A 22149-nucleotide genomic window follows, 5' to 3' on the forward strand; every position below is an offset into this window, starting at 1 on the left:
AAAAAAATGGGCTGAAAAATGACGGATGGAATTTAATATAGACAAGTGCGAGGTGTTGCACTTTGGAAGGACCAACCAAGGTAGGTCTTACACAGTGAACGGCAGGGCAATGAGGAGAGCGGTAAACAAAGGGATCTAGGACTACATGTCCATAATTCATTTAAAGTGGCATCACATATTAGGGTCATAAAGAAAGCTTTTGTCACGGTCCTGATCGTTTATTCCCTAGTTTCCTCTAATTTCCTTTGATTGTGCCACGCTTCTGGACGTTAATTTCCCAATTGCTTCTAATTTTCTTTGATGACGGCACACCTGGTTTCCCTCAGGACCTGCAGTATAAAAACCCCGGCGTTACAACCGCTAGTTGCCAGATCGTTGGTCTTTTTCCTGTGTGATAACTAACGTTTACCGCCCACTTAGAACTGTTGGTTCTAAGTTTAGCCCCGAGTCAAGGCTCCCCCTTTTGCTGTTCGGCGTTTACGCCCGTGTAAGCATCATAACTCAATCTCCGTGCCGATGTCCTGCAGTTGGTTTCCCCTCACTCGCTACGTTGCATTGTAACAGCTTTTGGCACATTGGCCTTCATAGATCCAAAACTGAGTACAGGATCTTATGTCGAAGTTGTATAAGACATTGGTGAGGCCTAATTCGGAGTATTGTGTGCAGTTTTGGTCACCTACCTACAGGAAAGATGTAAATAAGGTTGAAAGAGTACAGAGAAAAATTACAAGGATATTGCCGGGTCTAGATGACATGAGTTATAAGGAAAGATTGAATAGGTTAGAACTTTATTCCCTGGAATGTAACAGTTTAAGAGAAGATTTGACAGAGGTATACAAGATTATGAGGGAGATAGATAGGGTAAATGCAAGCAGGCTTTTTTTCACCGAGGTTGGGTGGGACTACAAATAGTGGTCTTGGATTAAGGGTGAAAGGTGAAAAGTTTAAGGGAAATACGATGGGATCCTCTTCACTCAGAGGGTGTTGAGAGTGTGGAACGAGCTGCCAGCGCAAGTGGTGCATGCGAGCTCGATTTCAACGTTTAAGAGAAATTTGGACAGGTACACGGATGGTAGGGGTATGGAGGGCTATGGTCCCGGTGCAGGTCGAAAGGAGTAGGCAGTTTAAATGGTGTACGGCACAGACTAGATGGGTTGAAGGGCCTGTTTCTGTGCTGTATGACACTATGACTCGAACCGCACTTGATCTGAGCCAAAAGGTCAAACGGAGCTCCCGAGAGAAAGGGAGCGGGCTGGTTGTGGAGTGGAGCGACTCGGCCGCTGGCACTGCCGACCTCATTCGTTTTGTTTCGACGTTTAATTACCAAGACCCGCCGTCAGTTTGACCTGAGCGGGGACCTGACAGCACCGTTGTGGTGCGGATTCGGAGCTGTAGTCCCTGGGCGCGACCTTCTCGCTTCTACCTCTGCCTTCTTATTCTGGCTTTTTCCTCCGTTCCTTTCCGGTCCTGATAAAGGGTCTCGACCCGAAACATCCACTGTACTCTTTTCCATATTTGCTGCCGGACCTGTTGAGTTTCTCCAGCATTTTGTGTGTGTTGTTCTGGATTTCCAGCAGCTGCAGAATTTCTTGTGTTTATGATTGTATTATTTTTTCTCGTACCATTTCGCAACAGACGACTGTACCAGGCCTCTGAAACTTACAAATAAATTAAACAATCATCCCCACGCCTTCGCACTGCGATAAGAATCTACGAAACGACTCGCTCCAACAGCCCGGCTAGCTCAGTCGGTAGAGCATGAGACTCTTAATCTCAGGGTCGTGGGTTCGAGCCCCACGTTGGGCGCTCCTATTTAACTTTAATGCTTGTTTCAACTCGCTCACCTCTCGCTCAGAAAACAACATGCCCGATCCTTTTCTAAGATCAATCGCCCCGATCCGCTCCCCACGACCTTTTCTCCCCTCCTTCCCAGTATTGATGCAGGGACACGAAGTCTCGCCTTCGGAATGCTAGACCGCATTTCGGGAAATACGATCATCTGGCTGTCCTCCTCGGAGGGTGAACCCACGGAAAGCATCCGGCCCAGATGCCGTACCTGGCCGAGTACTAGAGACCTGTGCTGATCAACAGGCTGGAGTGCTCACCGATATCTTTAACCGCTTGCTTCAGTCATACCGGTTCTCAAGAAGAACCTGGTAATTTGCCTCTGTCGTTCACTGTGACGGAGTGCTTTGAATGGTTGGTGTTGAAACGTATCAGCTGCGCCGGAGAAGCTACTTGGATCCGTTCCATTTTGCGTACCGGAGTAATAAGTCCGCATTAGCTGTCATCTCGATGGTTCGTCACCCAGTCCTGGACTGTGAGGATGCATACATCGGGATACTCTTCACTGACTACAGCTCGGTATCCAATACTATCATCCCCTCAAAACGAATCAATAAGCTCCAAGATCTAGGCCTCAATTCCTACCTGTGCAACTTGATCCTCGATCCCAAGTCAAGTCAAGTCGCTTTTATTGTCGTTTCAACCATAACTGCTGGTAGACGAAACAACGATCCTTCAGGACTATGGTGCTACAGGAAACAACACAAAACTACACTAGACTACGTGAAACAACATAAAACTACATTAGACTTCAGGCCTACACGGGGCTACATAATGTCCACAAAACAGTTCAAGACAGTACAATAATTAATACACAAGACAATAGACACAGTAAAGGACAAATTACAATATAATGATAAATAATGTAAATGTAAACAATGTTTTAACAGGAATTGTAAAAGAAATGAGCAAAAATTGCAAAGGGAGTGGAGTGGTGACCTCCTCATACGAAGATCCCAGTCAGTTCGAATTGGTGACTGCACCTTCTCCACGATCTCCACCTGCACAGGTGTACACAAGGCTGAGTTCTTGGCCCCCTGCTCTGCTCGCTTTGTACGTACGACTGCGAGTCTAAGCACAGTTCCATTGCCGGGTTTAAGTTTGTTGACGACACCACTGTCATTGGCCGAATCAGAAGCGGTGACGAATCAGCAAAAAGAAGAGAGGGGGATTGAAAACTCCCACCGAGTGTCGCAGCAACAACAACAACAATCTCCCACTCAGTGCCAGCAAGACCAAAGAGCTGATTATTGACTATAAGAGGAGGGAACCAGCGGCCCATGAGCCTGTCCTCATCAGGGAATCAGAGATGGAGAGGGTCAACAACTTTAATTTCAGAGGATCTGTCCTAGGACCAGCATGTACGTGTCATTACAAAGACAGTACGGCTATTTTCTTAGAGGTTTTCGAGCATTCAGAATGTCATCTAAAACTCTGACAAACGTCTACAGATACACCGTGGAGAGTGCATTTTGTTGTTCGTATCACAGCCTGGTATGAGGCTACAGAAATGCATTGGATACAGCCCAGTCCATCACGGGCAAAGCCTTCCCCACTATTGAGCACATCTACTTGAAATGCTGTTGCGGGAAAGCAGCATCCATCATCAGCGACCCCCACCCACGTCATGCTCCCTTCTCTCTGCTGTCATCAGGAGGAAAATACAGGAGCCTCAGGATCCACACCACCAGGTCCAGGAACAATTATTACCCCTCAATCTTGAACCAGAGGGAATAATAATGAACCGATTCCACAAACTACAGGTTCACTTCTCTGTATTTATTGATTATTTATCTATTATTATTGCTATTATTTTTCATTGTTGTGCTTGCACAATTTACACATTGGTGTTTAACCGTACTGTTAGTGCGGTTTTTCATTGCTTCTATTGTGTTTCTTGTACTTGTTGTGAATGCCCGCAAAAATAAATCTCAGGTTTGTTTATGGTACTTTGGCAGTATATAGTAGAATATGCTGGCTTATATGTACTTCGATAATACATTTACTTTGACCTTGAACGTTGTAACAGTGAGTGATATTGCACCGTCCGGAATAGTGTTTCATCCCGGGGCTCGAATCTGCACTGCGGTCACACTCTCTCTCTCTCACTCTCTCTCTCTCTCTGTCACACACACACACACACACACACACACACACACGCGCGCTTATTGCCGAAGGGCGCGACTGGGGAGATACTGGGAACTAAATGTGACATATTGGAAAGGGCAGAGTATTTCCCATAAAACCACTGAATCAGTTTTCTGGTTTATGGAAGTGCTTTCGAAGATTTCAGTCCTCGGAAGCTGCCACGGGCTTGGGAACGAGTGTAATTCCCGACAGACACGGCATGAGAAGATCGGCAATCAGCAGAGAAAAATTAAAGATAGCTCCGCCCAACGTGGGGCTCGAACCCACGACCCTGAGATTAAGAGTCTCATGCTCTACCGACTGAGCTAGCCGGGCTGTTGCAATAACGTATTTCTAAGTTCCCTGTCTCAGTGGGAGGGCAGGAAATGGTTAAATTGTTCTGTACATTTTGAAGCCCGGATCTAGCGTCGGCTGTGAAAGGGAACAGAAAGTAACCATAAAAGCCAGCCGGGAGCCACAGCTCTTAACCCGCGCAGCACCAGTGCTATCAACCTCGCTCAGTTCAAGCTGACAGCGGGTCTCAGCAGCAGAACCTCGGCACAGAACACTTGAGATCGCCGGTTCCCGCAGCCAGGTCGCCCCACTCCCGTTTTCCAGGCAACTCCGCTCGTTCTCAAAGCCCGAGGCAGTTTCTCCCAGTTTTTGAGTAGCGGGATTAGTGGAAGGGCCTCCGGAAACCAGAGGATTTGTAGGCGGTACAGTTTTGGGATTTGTTCTGGGACCAGCACGTATGTGTCTTTACAAAGAAAGAGCGGCAGTACCTCAACTTTCTTAGAAGTTTGCGCAGATTCGGAATGTCATACAAAACATTGACAATCTTCTATAGATGTGCAGTGGAGAGTATCCTGACCGGTGAACGGGGGAAGGGGGAGGGGGAAAACAAAAAGGAGGTACAGGAACATTAGGCCCCACACCACCAGCACCAGGGTCAGGAACAGTTATTACCCCTCAACCATCAGACACCTGAACCGGTGTTGATAATTTCACTCACCTCAACACTGAACTGATTCCGCAACCTATGGGCTCACTTCAAGGGACATTACTACTTATGTTATCAGTATTATCTCTTTCTCTCTATCTCTATCAATTTATGTAACTATCTATTTATCAATCTATCTATCTACCTATCTATTTGCTTTTTTGCATTTGCGGAGTTTGTCGTCTTTTGCACACACACACATTCTGTCTTTGTGTGTGTAGCGATTTCATTGCTTCTATGTTCCGCTGTGAATGTCTGCAAGACAATGGATCTCAGGGTATTTACAGTGGCATGCAAAAATTTGGGCACACCCCCCCCCAGTCAAAATTTCTGTTACTGTGAATAGCTAAGCGAGTAAAAGATGAACTGATTTCCAAAAGGCATAAAGTTAAAGATGACACATTTCTTTAATAGTTTAAGCAAGAAAACTTTTTAATGTCCATCTTTTACAGTTTCAAAATAACAAAAAAGGAAAAGGGCCTGAAGCAAAAGTTTGGGCACTCTGCATGGTCAGTACTTAGTAACACCCCCTTTGGCAAGTATCGCAGCTTGTAAACGCTTTCTGTAGCCAGCTAAGAGTCTTTCAACTCTTGTTTGGGGGATTTTCGCCCATTCTTCCTTGCAAAAGACTTCTAGTTCTGTGAGATTCTTGGGCTGTCTTGCATGCACTGCTCTTTTGAGGCCTATCAACAGATTCTCGATGATGTTTAGGTCAGGGGACTGTGAGGGCCATGGCAAAACCTTCAGCTTGCGCCTCTTGAGGTAGTCCATTGTGGATTTTGAGGTGTGTTGTAGAAGCATTATCCTGTTGTAGAAGCCATCCTCTTTTCATCTTCGGCTTTTTTTACAGACGGTGTGAAGTTTGCTTCCAGAATTTGCTGGTATTTAATTGAATTAATTCTTCCCTCTATCAGTAAATGTTCCCCGTGCCACTGGCTGCAACACAAGCCCAAAGCATGATCCATCCACCCCTGTGCTTAACAGTTGGAGAGGTGTTCTTTTCATGAAATTCTGCACTCTTTTTTTCTCCAAACATACGTTTGCTCATTGTGGCCAAGAACTTCTATTCAAAAGGTTCAAAGGAACATCTAAACAAGCCTGATGCATTTTGGAAACAAGTCCTGTGGACTGATGAAGTTAAAATAGAACTTTAGAACTGGTATTTAATTAAATACCAGCAAATTCTGGAAGCAAACATCACATTGTCTGTTAAAAAAAAAGCCGAAGATTAAAAGAGGATGGCTTCTACGACAGGGTAATAAAAATCCACAGTGGACTACACACACAGGGGCGCAAGCTGAAGGTTTTGCCATGGCCCTCACAGTCCCCTGACCTAAACATCATCGAGAATCTGTGAATAGACCTCAAAAGAGCAGTGCATGCAAGACGGCCCAAGAATCTTACAGAACTAGAAGCCTTTTGCAAGGAAGAATGGGCGAAAATCCCCCAAACAGTCCTTCCGGGCGAGGCGACACCTCACTTGTGAGTCGGCTGGGGTGATATAGTGCGTCCAGTGCTCCCGATGGGGCCTTCTATATATTGGCGAGACCCGACGCAGACTGGGAGACCGTTTCGCTGAACACCTACGCTCTGTACGCCAGAGAAAGCAGGATCTCCCAGTGGCCACACATTTTAATTTCCACATCTCATTCTCATTCTGATATGTCTATCCACGGCCTCCTCTACTGTCAAGATGAAGCCACACTCAGGTTGGAGGAACAACACCTTATGTTCCATCTGGGTAGCCTCCAAACTGATGGCATGAACATTGATTTCTCTAACTTCCGTTAATGCCCCACCTCCCCCTCTTACCCCATCCGTTATTTATTATATATATATATATATATATATATATATATATTCTTTTTCTCTCTCTCCTTTTACTCCCTCTGTCCCTCTCACTATACCCCTTGTCCAACCTCTGGGTCCCCCTCCCCCTTTTCCTTCTCCCTGGGCCTCCTGTCTCATGATCCTCTCGTATCCCTTTTGCCTATCAACTGTCCAGCTCTTGGCTCCATCCCTCCCCCTCCTGTCTTCTATCATTTTGGATCTCCTCCCCCCTCCCACTTTCAAATCTCTTACTAGCTCTTCTTTTAGTTAGTCCTGACGAAGGGTCTGGGCCCGAAATGTCGACTGTACCTCTTCCTAGAGATGCTGCCTGGCCTGCTGCGTTCACCGGCAACTTTTATGGGTGTTGATTGAAAGACGCTTAGCTGGCTACAGAAAGCGTTTACAAGCTGTGATACTTGCCGAAGGGAGTGTTACTAAGTACTGCTATGCAGGGTGCCCAAACTTTTGCTTCTGGCCCTTTTCCTTTTTTGTTATTTTGAGACTGTAAAAGATGGAAATAAAAAAAGTTTTCTTGCTTAAAATATTAACATTTAACGTGGGACTCGAACCAAGGACCTTGAGATTAAAAGTCTCATGCTTTACCGACAGAGGTGACTGAGCAGTGAGAGGGAACCACTTCCGGGTTTCTTGTCTCAGTGCGGGGCAGGAAATTTTCTCTGTCTCACACATACACAAACAGATAGAGACACTCAGACACACATAGAGGACACACGCACACAGAGCCGGACAGAACGCGACTGGGGAAACACACTGAACTGGAAACTGCAAAGGAAAACGCTTTTCTCATAAAACAGCTGCCAGTCCTCTGATACCTGGAGGCGTTTCCAGTGATCCCGCGGCTGAGAAGTCACCTCGGGCTTTGGGGACGGGTGTTTCTGATAAGGTCGGGAATCAGCAGGCAATAATTAAAAAGAACCGCGCCCAACGTGGGGCTCGAACCCACGACCCTGAGATTAAGAGTCTCATGCTCTACCGACTGAGCTAGCCGGGCTGTGACAACGCAGTGCTTCGTAATTTCTTGTCCCTGTGCGGGGTGGGAAATGGTTAAATATTTTGACTGTTTTAGAGACCAAATCGAGCGTCTGATGTGAAAGGGAACTGGAAAAAACAATTAAGCCTTTAACATAGCAGAATGTCGGCAGATGCAACACACGCAAGCTGTTGAAGGAACTCAGCTGGGCAGGAGGGGAATAAACAGTTAAAGTTTCGGGCCGAGGCCCTCATCACGACTGGAAAGGAAGGTGGAAGAAGCCGAACAAGAAGGTCGGGGCGGGGGAAGAAGAACAAGGTGGACGGTCGCGCTCAGGGACCCACAGCTCGAATCCGTCACCGCACCGGTGATGTCAAGTCCCCGCTCAGCTCAAGCTGACGGCGGGTCTCAGCAGCGGAAACTCGGCACAGAGCACGTGAGATCGCTGGTGCCAGCGGCCGTGTCGCCCCTCGCCTTTTTCCTCGGCAACTGCGTTCATTCTCAAAGCCCGCGGCAGTTTCTCCCGGGTTTTGATCAGCGGGATCATTGGCTGCGCCTCCGGAAACCAGAGGACTTGGAGGCGGTTTTAAACTTTGATTGTATACAGGATCTGAACTGGGACCAGCGTGAAGCCTTTACAAAGAAGGCGCGGCTGCGTGCCTCCACTTTCTTAGAAGCTTGCGCAGAGTCAGCATATCATCTGAACTTTGACAAACTTCTATAGACATACAGTGGAGAGTGTCCTGACTGGTTTCATCGCGGCCACGGCCTTGTGTAGAAACACCAACGGCCCCAGACAGGAATGTCTGTGACGACCGGGAACTACGTGCGGAAGGGCGCCAGTATTGCGTCCAAGCCAGTGATGATGTCGGTGTGGGCTTGACACATGGATTCGGCAGGCATAGCCGCGACCCATGCGAGTACCGGGGGCTGCACCTTTAGTTTGAAGGAAGTGGGAGGAGCCAAAGGAGAAATTATTAAGAGTGAGGACAACTCAGCGAGACGGAGGAGATTGGTGGTGGAGGGAAACTGGTTGGGTCTGGTGTCCAGAAAGAAACGGGGAACTTTGAGGCTTTCTTGGTGGGGGATGGAGGTGTGTAGGGACGGGACATCCATGGTGAAAATAAGAAGATGAGGGCCAGGGAACCTGAAATCATTGAAAAGATCCAGACCGTGTAGACGGGGTGTAAGTAGAAAGGGATACGGAGGTGATAAAACCAAGTCGAGATATGCGGATATGAGTTGAGCGGAGCAGGAACGAGCAGAAACAATAGGTCCACCCGGAAAAGCAGGTTTGTGGATCTTAGGTGGGAGGTAGAAACGGGAGGTACGGTATGAGGGAACTATGAGCTTGGGGACAGTGGATGGGAGATCCCCAGAGTCAATAAGGTCCGTGATGGTGTGGGAGACAATGGCCTGGTGCTCCTTAGTGGGGTTTTGTTCGAGGAGTAAGTAAGAGAACGTGTCTGACAGTTGTCGCTGGGCCTCAGCAAGGTAGAGGTCAGTCCGCCAGACTACTACAGCACCACCTTTGTCTGCGGGTTTGATGATGAGGTTAGGATTAGTGCGGAGCGAGTGGAGAGCTGAGCGTAAGGGATGAGGTTGGAATTGGAGAGAGGAGTGTTGAAGTCGAGACTGTTGGTGTCCTGTCGGCAGTTGGCAATGAAAAGACCCGGAGCAGGCAGAAGACCAGAGCCGGGTGTCCAGGAAGAGGGAGGTGGTGGTTGAAGACGGGAGAAGGGGTCATCGGTATGGGTTGGAGAGCCCTTGCCAAAGAAGTAGGCCAGGAGACGGAGGCGGCAGAAGAAAAGCTCAGCGTCGAGGCGGCGCGGGACTCACTGAGGTGTAGGTGCTGGGGGACGAAGGTGTGGCACTCGCAGTGGATAAAACGTTCTGCCTCAGAGAGGGGAAGGTCGGAGGAAACAGTGGAGACCTGCCACGGATGAGAGCTGGGATCAGAGAGCTGAAGGGGGCTGATAGTGTCAGAGGAGAAGGGAGGTTCGGTGTTCAGGGAAGGTTGGGTGAGAGGAAGATGGAGTCTCCGAGGACCCAAGAGCTGGCGGTGGGACCCGAGAGACACGGGATTGCAGAGTGGTGGTGGGGGAAATGGTGGAGACGTGGGGTTCCAGCGGCGGCACGTAAAGTCCAGGCTGGTGGTGCTGTTGGTCAAGGCTGGAGTCGGAGTTGGAGGTTGCGCAGTCGGCACTTTAAACGTGTCCGAGGTCGTTGGAACCCGCATTGATGGCGATGGAGTCCGGATTTTCAAGCAACACACTCAAAATGTTGGAGAAACTCAGCAGGCAAGGCGGCATCTATAGAGAAACCACGTTTCGGCCCGAGACCCTTCGGCAGGACTGGCGTAAAAAAAAATCGAGGAGTAGATTTAAAGGGTGGCGGGGGAGGGGAAAGAGAAACACACGATGACGGGTAAAACCGGGAGGAGGAGGGATGAAGTAAAGAGCTGGGAAGTTGACTGGTGAAAGAGATACAGGGCTGGAGAAGGTGGAGTCTAATGAAAGAGGACGGAAAGTGATGGAAGAAAGAAAAGGGGGAGAGGAGAGGGAGGCGATGGGCAAACAAGGTGATAAGGTGATAGAGGGAAAAAGATGATGGGGAATGGTGAGGCGGGGGGGGGCGGGTGCGGGGCTATTACCGGAAGTTCGAGAAATCGATGTTCATGCAACAAGATTGGAGGCTTGGACGCTACCCAGACAGAATGCAAGGTGTTGTTCCTACAACTTGAGTGTGGCCTTATCGCGACAGTAGAGGAGGCCATGGATTGACATATCCGAAGATGGAATAGAAGTGGAATTAAAATGGGTGGCTACTGGGAGATCCCGCTTTTTCTGGCGGACGAAGCGGTCTCCCGATCTACGTTGGGTCTCACTGCTATACAGGAGGCCACAACGGGAGCAGCGGACACGGTATTTGACCCCAACAGTCTCACAGGTGAAGTTTCGCCTCACCTGGAAGGACTGTTTGGGGAAACATTTTGTGTGTGTTGCTGGGATTTCCAGCATCTGCAGATTTCCTATTTTTGGAATCCGGATTTTCAATCTGCTCGGGATCGTTAGAGCCGTTGAGATCGCCAGCAGGGATTGCAGTCCGGAGACATTTGTGCCTGTCGGCGTTGGAGACGGCAGGTCCTGTTGTCTGTAGATGGGGATCTTTCGATCTTTGCAGGACACGAGAAAGTCAAAGGACTGGCGACTGAAAGCATAGATCCGGCGGAGAATCCCTGCTGCACCTGATGACCCTGTGACCTCTGTCTCTGTTAAACTGTCTTTAAAGATAGTGAACCCTCGCAAGGAGGAAGGTCCCTATGGTGTACCTGATAAGGCTCTGAAAACCTGTGCCAACCAACTAGTGGGGGTATTCAAGGACACCTTCAACCTCTCACAGCTACGGGCGGAGTTGCCACTTGCTTCAAAAAGGCAACAATTATACCAGTGCCTAAGAAGAATAATGTGGGCTGCCTTAATGACTATCGCCTGGTAGCACTCACATCAACAGTGATGAAATGCTTTCAGAGGTTGGTCATGACTGGACTGAACTCCTGCCTCAGCAAGGACCTGGACCCATTCCAGTTTGCCTGTTGCCTCAATACGTCAACGGCAGACACAATCTCAATGGCTCTTCAAACGGCTTTAGACCACCTAGACAACACGAACACCTACGTCAGGATGCTGTTCATCGACTATAGCTCAGCATTTAATGCCATCATTCCAACGATCCTGATTGAGAAGTTGCAGAACCTGGGCCTCTGTGCTTCCCTCTGTAATTGGATCCTTGACTTCCTAACCAGAAGACCACAATCTGTGCAGATTGGTGATAATATCTCCTCCTCACTGACAATCAACACTGGTGCACCTCAGGGTGTGTGCTTAGTACACTGCTCTACTCTCTCTATACCCCTGACTGTGTGGCTGGGCATAGCTCAAATACCATCTATAAATTTGCTGATGATACAACCATTGTTGGTAGAATCTCAGGTGGTGACGAGAGGGCGTATGGGAGTGAGATATGCCAACTAGTGGAGTGGTGCCACAGCAACAACCTGGCAACTCAATGTCTGTACGGCGAAAGAGCTGATTGTGGACGTCAGGAAGGGTAAGACGAAGGAACACTTACCAATCCTGATAGAGGGGATCAGAAGTGAAGAGAGTGAGCAGTTTCAAGTTCCTGGGTGACAAGACCTCTGAGGATCTAACGTGGTCGTAGCATATCGATGTAGTTATAAAGAAGGCAAGACAGTGGCTATACTTCATAAGGAATTTGAATAGATTTGGCATGTCGACAAATATACTCAAAAACTTCTGTAGATGTGCCGTGGAGAGCATTCTGACAGGCTGCATCACTGTCTGGTGTGGGGGAGGGGGGATGGTGGTGGCTACTGCACAGGACCGAAAGAAGCTGCAGAAGGTTGTAAATTTATTCGGCTCCATCTTGTGCACTAGCCTACAAAGTACCCAGGACATCTTCAAGGAGCGGTGTCTCAGAAAGGCAGCGTCTATTATTAAGGACCCCCAGCACCCAGAACATGCCCTTTTCTCACTGTTACCATCAGGTAGGAGGTACAGAAGCCTGAAGGCACACACTCAGCGATTCTATGAGGATTGGTATGTTTTCCTTCATCTTACCCTTCTTCCCCTCTGACATCCGATTCCTAAATAGACATTGAACCCTTGGACGTTATCTCACTTTATAAAATGTACAGTATTTCTGTTTTTTGCACTTTAAAAAATCTATTCAATATACATACAGTTGAAGTCAGAAGTTTACATACACCTTAGCCAAATACATTTAAACTCAGTTTTTCACAATTCCTGACATTTAATTCTAGAAAACGTTCCCTGTCAGTTAGGATCACTACTTTATTTTAAGAATGTGAAATGTCAGAATAATAGTAGAGAGAATGATTTATTTCAGCTTTTGTTTCTTTCATCACTTTCCCAGTGGGTCAGAAGTTTACATACACTTTGTTAGTATTTGGTAGCATTGCCTTTAAATTGTTTAACTTGGGTCAAACGTTTTGGGTGCCGTCCACAAGCCTCTCACAGTAAGTTGCTGGAATTTTGTTCCATTCCTCCGGACAGAACTGGTGTAACTGAGTCAGGTTTGTAGGCCTCCTTGCTCACACACGCTTTTTCAGTTCTGCCCACAAATTTTCTATCGGATTGAGGTCAGGGTTTTGTGATGGCCACTCCAATACCTTGACTTTGTTGTCCTTAAGCAATTTTCCACAACTTTGGAGGTATGCTTAGGGTCATTGTCCATTTGGAAGACCCATTTGCGACTGAGCTTTAACTTCCTGGCTGATGTCTTGAGAAGTTGCTTCAATATATCCACATAATTTTCCTTCCTCATGATGCCATTTATTTTGTGAAGTGCACCAGTCCCTCCTGTAGCAAAGCACCCCCACAACATGATGCTGCCACCCCCATGCTTCACGGTTGCGATGGTGTTCTTCGGCTTGCAAGCCTCACCCTTTTTCCTCCAAACATAAGGATGGTCATTATGGCCAAACAGTTCAATTCTTGTTTCATCAGACCAGAGGACATTTCTCCAAAAAGTAAGATCTTTGTCCCCATATGCACTTGCAAACTGTAGTCTGACGTTATTATGGCTGTTTTGGAGCAGTGGCTTCTTCCTTGCTGAGCAGCCTTTCAGGTTATGTCGATATAGGACTCGTTTTACTGTGGATATAGATACTTGTCTACCTGTTTCCTCCAGCATCTTCACAAGGTCCTTTGCTGTTGTTCTGGGATTGATTTGCACTTTTTGCGCCAAAGTACATTCGTCTCTAGAAGACAGAATGTGTCTCCTTCCTGAGCGGAATGACAGCCGCGTGGTCCCATGGTGTTTATGCTTGCTTACTATTGTTTGTACAGATGAACGTGGTACCTTCAGGTGTTTGGAAATTGCTCCCAAGGATGAACCAGACTTGACATCATTGTCTGACCTCAATCCGATAGAAAATTTGTGGGCAGAACTGAAAAAGTAGCAGTAGTAGCGAACCGCAAACCCCATTTACATCGGTGGTGCGCAAGTGAAACAGTCGAAAGCTTTAAGTTCCTCGGGGTCAATATCACAAATGACCTGACTTGGTCCAGCCTAGCAGAGTCCACTGCCAAGAAGGCCCACCAGCGCCTTTACTTCCTGAGAAAGCTAAAGAAATTTGGTCTGCCCCCTAAAACCCTCAATAATTTTTATAGATGCACCGTAGAAAGCATTCTTCTAGGGTGCATCACAACCTGGTATGGAAGTTGTCCTGTCCAAGACCGGAAGAAGCTGCAGAAAATCGTGAACACAGCCCAGCACATCACACAAACCAATCTTCCGTCCTTGGACTCACACTACACCGCACGCTGTCAGAGCAGTGCTGCCAGGATAATCAAGGACATGACCCACCCAGCCAACACACTTTTTGTCCCTCTTCCCTCCGGGAGAAGGCTCAAGAGCTTGAAGACTCATACAGCCAGATTTGGGAACAGCTTCTTTCCAACTGTGATAAGACTGCTGAATGGATCCTGACCCGGATCTGGGCCGTACCCTCCAAATATCTGGGCCTGCATCTCAGTTTTTTTTTGCACTACCTTATTTTCCCTTTTCTATTTTCTATTTATGATTTATAATTTAAATTTTAAATATTTACTATCGATTTGTACTCCAGGGAGTGCGAAGTGCAGGATCAAATATCACTGTGATGATTGTACGCTCTAGTATCAATTGTTTGGTGACAATAAAGTATAAAGTATAAAAGCATGTGTGAGCAAGGAGGCCTACAAACCTGACTCAGTTACACCAGTTCTGTCCGGAGCAATGGAACAAAATTCCAGCAACTTACTGTGAGAAGCTTGTGGAAGGCAACCCAAAACGTTTGACCCAAGTTAAACAATTTAAAGGCAATGCTACCAAATACTAACAAAGTGTATGTAAACTTCTGACCCGCTGGGAAAGTGATGAAAGAAATAAGAACTGAAATAAACCATTCTCTCTACTATTATTTTGACATTTCACATTCTTAAAATAAAGTAGTGATCCTTACTGACCTAAGACAGGGAATGTTTTCTAGGATTATATGTCAGGAATTGTGAAAAACTCAGTTTAAATGTATTTGGCTAAGGTGTACGTAAACTTCTGACTTCAACTGTATTTTGTAATTGATATATTGTTATTAGTTATTTTATTTTTTTCTCTCTGCTAGATTATGTATTGCATTGAACTGCTGCTAAGTTAACAAATTGCACGTCACATGCTGGTGATAATAAACCTGATTCTGATACAGATAGACAGATACTTTATTGATTGATCCCAAAGGAAATTACAGTGTCACAGTAGCATTACAAGTGCAAAGATATAAATATTAGCAGAAAGAATAAAAAATAAGTTACTACAAACAGTCGAACGGGGGGCGGGGGGGGGGGTCATCACTTCCACGGCTATAGGTTGACCCAATGGCCGAGGTTAAAAATGACCTAATATAGCGCTAATGACCTAAAATTATATTTTCCCCTTCTCCAGCCCAGTAATCTCTTTCACCAATCAATAGCTCAATTCGTAGCTCTTTATCACCATATGTTTCTTCCTTCCCTCCAGTCCAGTCCCGATGAAATGAAACGTCGACTCTACTCTTTTTCATACATGCTGCCTGAGTTCCTCCAGCATTTTGTGTGTGTTAGCTCTGGATTTCTAGCATTTGCAGATTTTCATTGTGCCGTATTCGTATTTTGTATGCTTTCGGTTCAGTTACCAATGGTTACAGTTAGTGCTTCCTCAAAGAATGTGCGGTGAGTGTAAAACCACTAAATTAAAGTGCTTTAAATGAAGCATCGCCCAACGTGGGGCTCGAACCCACGACCCTGAGATTAAGAGTCTCATGCTCTACCGACTGAGCTAGCCGGGCTGTGATAGTGCTTTGTAATCTGTCATCTCAGTTCACGGTTAACTGAAGTTTAAACAGCTGACGTGCACAATATTTTTTGCGTGCAAGCGCGCAGACCAACACACAGTCTCTTTCTCTCTCTGACGCGGAATGACACATGCACTTAAATTTACTTAGAACATTAAACTTTTTTTGTCCTCGTCTGGGTGCGAGGGAGAGAGGAACAGAGAGCGGGAGAGGATGAGAAAGAATTAATCCTATTACTATTTTCTATAGGTAACTGCGAGATTGTAGCACTCACTTGGGACACACATTTACACTTACCCTGTCGCCCTTTCACACATAATTGCATACTCAAACTCGGTTAGATTCACGAAAATCTCACTCGTCACGCAGAAACTTCTACGAAGAATACATCATCTGAAGAATTTCTTTTTGTTGTGTTGTGCCATTGTGTGGTCTCTTCGATATAAGCCTAACCCGAAAACGATTTCCTTTTCCTCGACAGTAATTAGAGTCAGAAAAGCACAACACAGAAACAGGCGCTTCGGCCCATCTAACCCGCGCCGAACCGTTTAAACTGCCTACTCCCACCGGAACCATAGCCCTTCCATGTGCCTATCTAAACTTCTCTTAAACGTTGTAATCAAGTTCACATACACCACTTGTGTTGGCAGCCCATTTCACACTCTCACCACCCTCTGAGTAGTTTCCCCTAATGTTCGCTTTGAACTTTTCACCTTTCAGCCTTAATCCATGACCTCTGGTTGCAGTCCCACCCAGCCTCAGTGGAAAAAGCCTGCTTGCATTTACCCTATCTAATATTCAATCTTTCCTAGCAACTCAGGTCCTGTGAGACCCTCGCTGCCTTCCCTCCGTGATCTTTGCTTCTCTGCACCTTCCTTTCCAGACCTGATGAAAGGTCGCTGTTTCTTTCCATAGATGTTGCTTGACCGGCCGGGTTCTTCCAGCACTGTGTGTGCGCTGCTCCAGATTTCCACCATCTCTTGTATTTGCGGTTCCACACACACAGTCACGCCGCCAATTCCACACGACCCGTGGAAACAGACAAGAGACCTCACAGTGACATTCTTACCCGAAACACATTCGCTCTGACACAGAAGGCTTGGGATTGGGTAGGGCTGAACTGCCAGACATGGGGTTGACACTGTCCTTGGTACTGGTGGTACGTGCTCAAAGGCTTTTGTATCTTCTGCCCAGTGAGAGAGGGGAGAAGAGAGAATGGTTGGGTGGGAGGGGCCTTTGAGTTGGCTAATTTGCTGAGGCACCGAGTATAGACAGAGTCCGTGGAGGGGGGGCTGCTTTGGTGCGCTGTTTCTTCCGGGCACAGGCAGAGCAGGTGCCATAGCACGGTGCAGTGATAAAAGTTGATAAGAGTCAACAGGACACGCCATGCTGGATACAGCGCAGAACAGGCCCTTCCGACCTTTCGAGCCGCGTCGCCTAGCAACCCCCCAATTTAACCCGAGCCTAATCACGGGAATACTTACAATGACCTGACCGATTAACCGCAGTCTTTAATTGTGAAAGGAAACTGCAGCCATGGAGAGAACGACCCTTACCGGCAGTGGCGGCAATTGAACCCGGGTCGCCTGTACTGTAAATCGTTGTATAAACCACTATGGTGCTGTGCCCCGATATACAAAGTTAAATAAAGGGACCAAAACTGCTCCCTGTACTCCAGATATGACCTCACCAACACCATTAACAAATGGATCGGAACTTCCCAACTCCCTTTCACTCTGCCATTTGCCTTCCAAACTGCTTCTGTACCCACTTGCCAACTTTGCACGGTCTGGCGTCAGAGAGCTTGGATCCCTCTCTGTATTGTTTTCTCAGCTTCTCGGGAGCTGAAATGGCTGTGTAGAACTTATGCGCCATCTGCTGCCAGTTGAGCACATCTCCCAACCACTGAGCACACCTACATGAAATACTGTCGCAGGAAAGCAGCATCCATCATCATGGTCAGGTCAGGGCCTCGCCTTGCTACTGGTACTACGTGGCCCAGTACCACCTGTCTCGGGTCGGGTTGTCGGCGACTCAACCGGCACACACCCCTCCACCCGGTGCACTTCGGTTAACCAGGGAGGAGGGTGTGTAGGCACCCAGCAGGACTAAAAACAAAACCTGTCAAAGAGCGGATGAACTCTTTGTGAGTCAACGGCCACCTGTCTGTGTGAAGAGTGGTGCGCCACACAGTCTTTCGTTTCACACCTTGTAAGGCAAAACTCCCGACGCCGGCCCGCTAGGCCTGAGTCGACGTAGTAGCAGTAGTAGTAGTAATCATCAGAGATCCCCATCACCCAGGCCATGCTCTCCTCTCGCTGCTGCCATCAGGTAGAATGTACTCAGGACTCGCACCACCAGGATCAAGAACAGTTACCACCCCTCAACCATCAGACTCTCGAATAATAGGGGATAACTACACTCACTTGCCCGTCCATTGGCATGCTTCCCACAACCAATGATCTCATTTTAAGCACTTTTTATCTCATGTTCCTGTGATTTATTGCTATTTATTTATATTTGGATTTGCAGTTTGTTGTCTTCTGCACTCTGGTAGATCTTTCATTGATTGTGTTATAGTTATTAATTCTATGGAGTATGCCCACCGGAAAGTGAATCTCAGAGTTGTATATGGTGACATATATGCACTTTGATAGTACAATTTACTCTTAACTTTTTGAACTCTGAACAATGAATAGATTGTCAGCTTGAGGTGAACAGTTCAATTCACATCCTGTACACTGGATTGCAATGCACTGAGGACGGGAAACACCAGATTCTGCATATGGTGGAAATCGCGAGCAATGTCAGGCTTCTTCATCTATGGAGGTAAATAAATGTATGAGGTTATGAGTTGAGAACCTTCAATACTAGACATTTTTAATGCAGGGACCAACATATACCTTTGTTTGATTAGCACCATATCCCTGGGCTACAGTGAGCAGAACAGTGGCACAATGGGTAGAACCGCTGCCTGACAAATCCAGACCCAGGATCGATCCAAATAAGTGCTGTTTGTGTGGAGTTTGCACAGCCTTCCCTCAGTTTCCTTCCACATCCCAGCAATGTTGGTAGATTATTGTCCCCTACGAGGGTGATGTTTTTAGTTGCCTTCTGTTGAGTTTCTAAAGCTTCCCATTCCTTTAGATTCCCACTAATTTTTGCTCTATTTTATGCCCTCTCTTTGGCTTTGACTTCTCTTTGTTACCCACAGTTGTGACATCCTGCCTTTAGAATACTCCTTTGGGCTGTATCTATCCTGTGCGTTCTGAATTGCTCCCAGAAATTCCAGCCGTTGCTGCTGTGCCATCAGCCCTGCTGGTGTTCCTTTCCAATCAATTTTGGCCAGCTCCTCTCTGTAATTCCCTTCACTTCACTGTAATACTGATACATATGACCTTAGATTCTCCCTCTCAAATTGCAGGGTGAATTCTGACACATTATGACCACTGTCCCCCTAAGGTTTTGTTTACCTTTAGCTCTCTAATCAATTCTGGTTCACTGCACAACACCCAATCCAGAATCGCTCATCTCTGAGTGAGCTCTACCTTGAGCTGCTGTAAAAGGCCATCTCATAGGCATTCTACAAATTCCCCCTGTTGGAATCCAGCACCAACGTGATTTTCCCATATTGAAATTCCCCATGACTGTTGTAACATTGCTCTTTTGCCATGCATTTCCTATCTCCTGTTGTAATTTGTAGACCACCGCAGAAGGTTGTAAATCTAGTCAGCTCCATCTTGGGTACTAGCCTACAAAGTACCCAGGACATCTTTAAGGTGCGGTATCTCAGAAAGGCAGCGTCCATTATTAAGGACCTCCAGCACCCAGTGCATGTCCTTTTCTCACTGTTACCATCAGGTAGGAGGTACAGAAGCCTGAAGGCACACACTCAGCGATTCAGGAACAGCTTCTTCCCCTCTGCCATCCGATTTCTGAATGGACATTGAAACTTTGGACACTACCTTACTTTTTAAAAAATATACTTTTAATAATCTATTTAATTTATGTAATTGATTTACTTGTTTATTTATTATAATTTTTATTTTTTCTCTCTGCTAGAGTATGTATTGTATTGGACTGCTGCTGCTAAGTTAACAAATTTCACACCACATGTCGGTAATAATAAACGTGATTCTGATTCTACTGTTTGGGAGTCTGTATACAAGTCCCATCAGTCTTTTTACTCTTGCAGTTTCTTAGCTCTTGCCTAACGGCTTAAAACCTTCTGACGCTATGTCACCTTTCTAATGATTAAACTTCATTTTTAACCAACAGAGCCACACCACCCCCTCTGCCTACCTGCCTGTCCTTTCAATACAAACGTTTGACATTAAGCTTCCTGCTATAATCTTATTTCAGCCACGTTTCAGTGATGCCCAAACGTCATAATCCTACTGTGCAACTGCGAGACAAGTTCACCTACCCTACGCTGCATACTGCATTTAGATACAGCACCTTCAATCCTGTACGCATCACTCTTTTCAATATTGTTCCCTTTTACATTGCATATTATCCTGTTCACTGCAATTTTGCCCTAGCATTAGCCTCTCCTTGCCAGCAGTTTCAGTACACCCTGCCTGTTTGTAAACCAATTACCCCAAACTCAGCCTTAACACCTTGGTTCCCATCGTCCTGCCAAATTAATTTAAATCCTCCCAAACAGCTGTAGCAAACCTGCCTGCAAGGATATTGGCCCCTCTCAGGTTCGGGTGCAATCTGTCCCTTTTGTACAGGTCATACCTTCCCCAGAAAAGGCTCCAGTGATCCATAAATCTGAACCCCTGCCCCCTGCCCCCTGCCCCCCGCCCCCCGCACCGGTTCCTCAGCTGCATGTTCGCCTGCCAAATCATCCTTTTCTTACCTTCACTGGCACGTGGCACAGGCAGCAACCCAGAGATTCCTACCCTAGATGTCCTGCTTTTCAGCTTTTTACCTCGCCCCCTAAAATCCCTCCTCACCTTGTCTATCTAGGCCATTGGTGCCAATAAGTACCAAGACTTTTGGCTGCTCACCCTCCCTCTTTCAAATGCACTGAATCTGATCTGGGACACCCTTTACCTGGGCACCAGGGAATAAGCCAGTTCAGAATTAGAATCGAAGTCACAACAGAGTTCAATTAGGACAGACTGGAAAAATCATCTAGTGAAGAGGCTTTATGGGTAGAACTGAGTAACAAGAAAGGTATGAACACACTAATAACACTATATTATAGACCACCCAACAGTCTGCAGAATTTAGAGGAGAAAATTTGTAGAGAGATCGCACTGTTGCAAGAAACATAAGATTGTCATAGGTGAATTTTACTTTCCACATATTGACTGGTGGCAGGGCAAATGACTCCCTCAAGTTTCAGGGCATTTACAGTCTCCCTATCTCTTTGGTGCCTCCCAGGGTCCATTACGGTTTGGCACTGACCACCAAGAGTGCCCACAATGGCGAATCCCACCGATATCTCTGCTTGGGTCACCACAAAGGCAAAACGACCCTTACCTGTTTGCAGAGAACCACCCCCCTCAGCACATTCATACCCAGGATGCACACGGAAGATGCTGCCACCAAGATAGAGGGGTAGGGACTCAACTGTCCTGGTCTGATCGCCACTGTTACGAACCGTAACGTTTTAGAAACAAACCAGCGGCAATAGAGTTCACACTGCAGTCTGGTTTTGATGTCAAAACTACTATTTTTATTAATCTCTAATTCCTCGTGTTTGCGATAGCAACTTAAACAAGATAAACAGAAGTTAACAGTGTTATGTATATGTGTGTGTAAATATAACTCCCAAACTATTGAGTTCGGGGGAACAAGGCTTAAAGTCTTGAGATGGTAAAGTATGAAAGTTCAGCTCATCCACGGAATAAATGGTAGGAGAGAGATATTTGTAATCCAGGGTAAATGTAGAGAGAAGGCAATTACGTCGAATTCCACAGGTTCTACGATGGTAATTAATAAATATCAGTTGTCGAAGATCCTCTGTCGAGCCGTTCCAAACCCACATACGAATCACCACCAGAGTGATCTGTCACAGGGATGTCGTCTTCAAGGGGTTACCACAGAACATACCCAGGCAAGGGTTAACTTCGAGTGGTCCCACAGGACATTCTTTAATCCACTCCTATGGAGTATACGAAGTGACAGCCACACATTCGATGTCCGCTGGATCGATAATCAACCCACCCTTGTGGGTACAGCAGAGTTCCAAATCCCCAGCTTCATTTAAGTCCTGCCTCACTGAAGCGCTCTTTTAAAGTGACAGTCCACAGTAAATGAAACCTATGGGTTCGTAACACCACCTGCAGAGCGACCTCCCGGGTAGGGAGGGAATCCCCTAAATCCTCTATTGTAACCGGGGACCCCGCCAATGGTCGGAGTTACCTCGGTGCCCTGTAACATCCATCGCTGCACGTTCGCTTTCCGCCAATGCACCGCAATGGGTAGGGA

General features: G+C 46.7%; 4 non-coding genes across 4 annotated transcripts; 1 reads left to right on the forward strand and 3 right to left on the reverse strand.

Annotated features, from left to right (window-relative positions):
• The first annotated feature begins 1733 nt into the window (after positions 1-1733).
• On the forward strand, positions 1734-1806 carry trnak-cuu (transfer RNA lysine (anticodon CUU)). The gene has a single exon. It is a non-coding gene; the product is annotated as a tRNA-Lys (tRNA).
• A 2429-nt stretch (positions 1807-4235) lies between these two features.
• trnak-cuu (transfer RNA lysine (anticodon CUU)) lies at positions 4236-4308 on the reverse strand. The gene has a single exon. It is a non-coding gene; the product is annotated as a tRNA-Lys (tRNA).
• Positions 4309-7741: 3433 nt separating this feature from the next.
• Positions 7742-7814, reverse strand: trnak-cuu (transfer RNA lysine (anticodon CUU)). Its single transcript has one exon. It is a non-coding gene; the product is annotated as a tRNA-Lys (tRNA).
• Positions 7815-15626: 7812 nt separating this feature from the next.
• On the reverse strand, positions 15627-15699 carry trnak-cuu (transfer RNA lysine (anticodon CUU)). The gene has a single exon. It is a non-coding gene; the product is annotated as a tRNA-Lys (tRNA).
• Positions 15700-22149: the final 6450 nt, after the last annotated feature.

The sequence above is a fragment of the Mobula hypostoma genome, chromosome 5 (genome assembly GCF_963921235.1).
Source record: "Mobula hypostoma chromosome 5, sMobHyp1.1, whole genome shotgun sequence".
Lineage (NCBI taxonomy): Eukaryota > Metazoa > Chordata > Chondrichthyes > Myliobatiformes > Myliobatidae > Mobula > Mobula hypostoma.